Genomic DNA, 6,385 nt, shown 5'->3' with positions numbered 1-6,385 from the left:
CACCCAGGTTGCGCCTACATCTTGGCCATTGTAAATAATGCTGCAGTGAACATATGTATGCACACATCCCTTTGAAGTAGTGTTTCGGGTTTCTTCAGGAAAATACCCAGAAGTGGGATTACTGGGTCCTTCTTTGTCTCTTGTTATAGCCTTGGTTTTAAAGTCTGTTTTGTCTGGTATAAGTATTGCTACCCCAAATTTTGTTTGTTTGTTTCCTTTTTCATAAAATATCTTTTTCCATCCCTTTACTTTCAGTCTGTGTGTGTCTTTCGATCTGAAGTAAATCTCTTGTAGGCAGAATATGTAAGCATCTTGTTTTCTTACCCATTCAGCTACCCTATGTCTTTTGATTGGAGCATTTAATCCATTTCCATTGAAAGTAATTGTTGATAGATATGTAGTTATTGTCATTTTATTATTTATATTTTTTACCTTTTTTGTCTCCCTTTTTCTTTGTAAAGAAGTCCCTTTAGAACTCTCATACACTGTTGGTGGGAATGCAGACTGGTGCAGCCGCTATGGAAAGCAGTGTGGAGGTTCCTCAAGAAATTACGAATAGAATTACCATATGACCCAGCAATCGCTCTCCTGGGTATCTACCCCAAAAATATAAAAGCATTTCTCTATAGAGACACGTGTACGCCAATGTTCATTGCAGCTTTGTTTACGGTGGCCAAGACATGGAAACAACCAAAATGTCCTTCGATAGATGAATGGATAAAGAAGTTGTGGTATGTATACACAATGGAATACTATTCGGCGTTAAGGAAAGATGATATAGGAGCATTTGTGACAACATGGATGGATCTTGAGAGTATAATGCGAAGTGAAACAAGTCAGACAGAAAAAGCAGAGAACCCCATGATTTCACTGATATGTGGTATATAAACCAAAAAGAACAAGACAAACAAATGAGAAACAAAAACTCATAGACACAGACAATAATTTAGTGGTTACCAGAGGGTAAGGGGGTGGGGGGTGGGTGATGAGGGTAAAGGGGATCAAATATATGGTGATGGAAGGAGAACTGACTCTGGGTGGTGAACACACAATGGGATTTAGAGACGATGTAATACAGAATTGTACACCTGAAATCTATGTAAATTTACTAACAATTGTCACCCCAATAAATTTAATTAAAAAAAAAAAAGAAGTCCCTTTAACATTCCTTATAATGCTGGCTTGGTGGTAAGGAACTTCTTTAGCTTTTTCTTGTCTGGGAAACTCTTTATCTGTCCTTTGATTCAAAATGATAGCTTTGCTGGGTAGAGTAATCTTGGTTGTACGTCCTCACTTTTCATCACTGTGAATATTTCGTGCTAATCCCTTCTGGCCTGCAAAGTTTCTGTTGAGAAATCAGCTGCCAGTCTTATGGTAGCTCTCTTGTAAGTAGCTAACTGCTATGCTCTTGCTGCTTTTAGGATTCTTTCTTTGTCTTTAACCTTTGGCATTTTAATTATGAGGTGTCTTGGTGCGGGCCTGTTTGGGTTTATCTTGTTTGGGACTCTGTGCTTCCTGGGCTTGGATATCTATTTCCTTCCCCGGGTTAGGGAAATTTTCTGTCATTGTTTCTTCACATAGGTTTTCAATTTCTTGCTCTCTCTCTTCTCCTTCTTGTACCCCTATATTGTGAATGTTGGTATGCTTGATGTTCCAGAGATCCCTTAAAATATCTTCATTCTGGGGGATTCTTTTTGCTGTCCTGATTGGGTGTTCTCTGCTACCTTACCTTCTAAATCGGTGATTTGGTCCTCTGCTTCATCTAATCCACTGTTGATTCCCTCTAATGCATTCTTCATTTCAGTTATTGTATTCTTCTTTTCTGACTGCTCGTTTTTTTATGTTTTCTCTCTTCATTTTTATGTTTCCCGTCCCTTTGTTGAAGTTCTCCCTGAGATCACTGAGCATCCTTATAACCAGTGTTTGGAATTCTGCATCTAGTAGATTGTTTTAGTTCTTTTTCTGGTGTTTTGTTCTGTTCTTTCATTTGGGACATGTTTTTTTGTCTCCCCAATTTGGCTGCCTTCCTATGTATGTTTCTTTGTATTAGGTAGAGCTGATATGTCTCCCAGTCTTAGTAGAGTGGCCTTAGGTAGTAGGTGGTCTGTGGGGCCCGGGGGCACAGTCTCCCTGGTCACCTGAGCTGGTGCTCCAGGTGTGTGCCTTGTGTGGGTTGCGTGTGTCTTCCTGTTGTAGTTGAGCCTTGATTGCTGTTTGCACCTCAAGGGGTGGGACTGACTCTCAGGCTGATTGGTTGTGAGGATTAACTTTGACTATAGTTGTCCAGTTTTTAAAGCTTAGGGTATCTGGCTCAGCTGGAGCAGAAAAATATTCATCAACAGCAGTTGGACCTGTAAATGTCTTTCTTGGTGTTCCCAGGCTAGCCAATTATCTCAGCTGTGCAACCAAGGCCCACCCGGGATGCTTTCAAGAGAAGTAGCTCACAGCAGATATGCTGCTCTGATTTCAGCTGTCCCCAGTCAAGGATCCTAGAGCCCCAGCTCTTGCTTCTCCCCAGCTTGATATCAGGCCATAAAAGCCAACTGCCTCCCCGAGGCATTCAGTGACTGACAAATTGCTACCCCAGCAATGCTGAAATGGTTACCAGGCCTCCCTTTGGCTGCAAATCCAGGAGCAAGAATAAAAAAGGCTGTGTATTTTAGTGGAAAGGATTTGAGTTTAAATCACCCAGCTCTGTCTCTTCCCAACTAGGTGATTCTGAGCAGGTGACTTAGCATCTTGGAGCCTCTTTTCCTTATCCCATAAGATGGGTTGCAATTTGGGATGACTTCAAGATGTAATTGAATGACACGACAATGTATTTTTTAATTGTGGTAAAATATACGCAACATAAAATTTGCCATCGTAACCATTTTTAAGTGTACAGTTCAGTGGCACTAAATACATTCGCATTGTTGTGCAACCATCACCACCATCCATCTCCAGGACTCTTTTCATCTTCCCAAACTGAAACTCTGTCCCCTTTAAACAACAATTCACCAGTCTCCCTCCCACTACCACCATTCTACTTTCTGACTCTACGAATCCCTGTTCCAAGAAGCTCGTATAGTGGAATCATATGGCATTTATCCTTTTGTGACAGTCTTATTTCATGTAGAATAATGCCCTCAAGGTTTGTCAATGTTGTAGCAAGTGTCAGAATTTTCTTCCTCTTTAAGACTGGATAACATTGCATTGTATGGATACAACACAACTCATTTGTTTATCCCTCCATCCATTGATGGACACCTGTGTTTCTTCCCCATTTTAGTTGCTGCGAGTAATACTGCTATGAACATGTGGTTATACAAGTATCTCTTTGAGTCCCTGCTGTCAATTATTTTGAGTATACACCTAGGAGTAGAATTGCTGAATCACATGGTAGTAATTCTATTTTTAATTATTTGAGGAACTGCCATACTGTTTTTCCTTAGCGGTTGTACCATTTTACCTTCCCATCAATAGTGCACAAGGGTTCCAACTTCTCTACATCCCCAGAAACACTTGTTATTTTGAGGGTTTTTTTTTTATAGTAGCCAACCTAATAAAAGTGAAGTGATATCTCACTGTGGTTTTGACTTACATTTTCCTAATGATTAGTGATGTTGAGCATCTTTTCATTTGCTTGTGAGCCATATACGACAATATTTTTCATTAGAGCCTGGAAAATGTTGGGGGCTAAGACCTGATGCTCATAATTACCAATTCTGTAAGATACAAATCGTGCACAACTCTAGCTGAATCTTTCTTGCAGGTCTGAATGGCTCCAGGGCTCAGAGCCATTTAGAGGGAAGAAGCTGGTACTTTCTCCAGTCTATTCTCTAGGACTGAAGGAAGTCACTTCATTTCCCTGGGCCTCATCAAAATGCTCTGAAGACACATAAAACAAATTCAAAACAACCTTATAGGTGGTGAAAAGATCACTGTATCAGGAGTTATACAGACCTAGGATTGTGTCCTGTTGTGCCATTTATTAGCTGTGTGATTTCGGCCAAGTCATTTATCTCAGATTCTAGTATAAATAAAGCATTCTATGGATATTTGTTACGTAAATGAATGAATGAATGGATGAATGAATGAATGATCTCTTCCTCATCAGCAAAATTATACCTGTTCCTGGGATACTCGTATCCTATCCACTACTAGAATGTGTCTGCAGAGTGCTTTGCCGTTTTGAAAAGTACTTATGATGTAGTATTGCTGAGTGGTTCAGAGCATACATTTGCATATTTATAAATAGACACATCTTGGTTTGAATCCCAGTTCTGCTAAGACTGTCCCTGCAATCTTAGACAAGGTATGTAATCCTTCCAAGCCTTAGTTGCTCTGTTTTTGATATGGGAATGATAGGAATTCTCACTGGGCTAGCCAGACCTCGAGATAGCCCCCAATGATCCTTGCTCCTGACATTCAAGTTCTTATACGGCCCCCACTGAAAATGAATAAGACTGACTTATACCACCAATTGGGTATTGCTGAAGTGTGACTTTTGAGCCTGCCGTAAAGGACATTGCAGCCTCTGCCTTGGAGGCTTGCTCTCTCTTGGATCACTCAGTCTTGAGAAAACCAGCCATCATGTCATGAAGCTACTCAAGCAGCCCTGCATGGCAAGGAACGGAAGCTTCGTGCCAACAGCCAATACCAACTCGTTAGCCATGTGAATGAAATGCCTTGAAAGAGGATCCTCCAGCCCTACTCAAACCTTCAGATGAGACGGCAACCAAAAGAGACACCGTGAGCTAGAACCACTCAGCTAAATCACTCTGACCAGCAGAAACTACGTGTGAGGTAGGAAATGTTTATTGCTGTATAACTTTTCTGTTATCCAAGCTAAACAGAGGGGAGATGAGGCAAATAAAAGTCTTAAAAGGCTGAAGGTTCTTTCCAGCATTGCAAAAATTTAAGTAAGCCAATGACCAGTGTTCTGAGGCCCAAATTAAATGCAAACTATAAAGACTAGAACATTCGGAGCACTGTATAAACAAACATGTTATCATGGTTCTCTGTGCTTTATAGAGTCTATAAAGAGTGTATTAAATTTTCTCTTTTAATCCTCACAACAAGCCCTGGAAGATAATTATTCTTGTGTCCAGTTTATGGATGGGCCAACTGAGGCTCAGAGGGCTGAGGCAACCATCCCAGGAATACATAGTCATCGGGTGCTAGTGATGGGTTTCAGACCCAGGCCTTCAGGCCTCTTCACTCAAACTGAGCCCAGAGATCGGCCTTCCTTTCTCTCTGAGCCTCAATTTCATTACATTTAGGGGTCATATGTTCAGAAGCTTAATGCACAGGCAGTTTATTTATGTGAGAAAGCAGGTCAATAGCAAATGATTTTTTCTACTATAAGGAAAACAAAAGCCCATGTGCAAAAATACATAGCAAATGACACTGGGTCTCAGAGCTGGGGAGGCAATAGGGACTGATGAAGACTCTGGCAAATTGAAGAGCATATGTCCTTTTTGGAGAGGATCTTCTTAGCGCTAACCAGATGTTGCCACGCAGGAATGTAAGTCCAAGAAGTACTGCCAGATTGCGTACTTCAAAGAGAAGCCCAACCCTTTTTTTTTATTTCCATAGGAATTCTCCCAAGGTTAAAAGTCGGCTCAAAGAAAATCAGAATAAAACAAAACACCGTATGAGGCAAACACACACATCTACAAGCCAGTTCAGCTCATGAGTCACCATTAAGTGACCCCTGCACTGGAGAATTTGCAAGGTTCCTTCCTGCTCCAAGACAGGCTGTCTCTATCAGAACTCACCTATGCACTGTTTGTTTACACAGTCTCGTAAATATTCAAAACTGGTTTTCATGTGCTGATGTGAGCTGCGTCCTCAAATAAATTTCAGACTCTTTGAGGGCAGGGACCAGGTCTCTGTTTCCTGTGGGTCTGTGTTTCTGACTCTCCTCATTATGAGGTCTAGCCTCTCCTGGTGAGGGCTCATCCGTAGCTGGGGCAGAGGGTGAGGCTGAATGATTTTCCCCAGGCAGCGGCTCTGAAGAGCTGAGAGTCTCACACACTTGGGGGCCTGAGCTCTGGATTTTGGGAGGGCAGCTTCCATCGTTCTAAGGACTTGAGGCGAGGGAATCAAGGTTAATGACTCCCACTTATACCTATGTCTGCCAGATTTATAAACAAGGCATGTTTCCTTTGGGACTACTGCCAGCTGCTGGGGCTGATGTGGCTGCTTTTGCAGAAGTGACTTCCTCCCAATCATCCCATATGAATAGGCAGGTTCCTCTGGCTGGTCTCTCCTGGGAGTTCCCAGTCCATCACCTCTGTGGCTTTGGATGACATGGGTTCTGGAGCCACCCTCCCTGGGTTCAAACCTCAGCCCCTCCACTTTACAAATTGCCAAAACTGGAATTGCTTCTTGATCATCT

The sequence above is a fragment of the Rhinolophus hipposideros genome, assembly GCF_964194185.1.
Source record: "Rhinolophus hipposideros genome assembly, chromosome: 24".
In the NCBI taxonomy this organism is placed as follows: Eukaryota; Metazoa; Chordata; class Mammalia; order Chiroptera; family Rhinolophidae; genus Rhinolophus; species Rhinolophus hipposideros.
The sequence above is the reverse complement of the archived record's forward strand: the minus strand, read 5'-3'. Positions refer to the sequence as shown.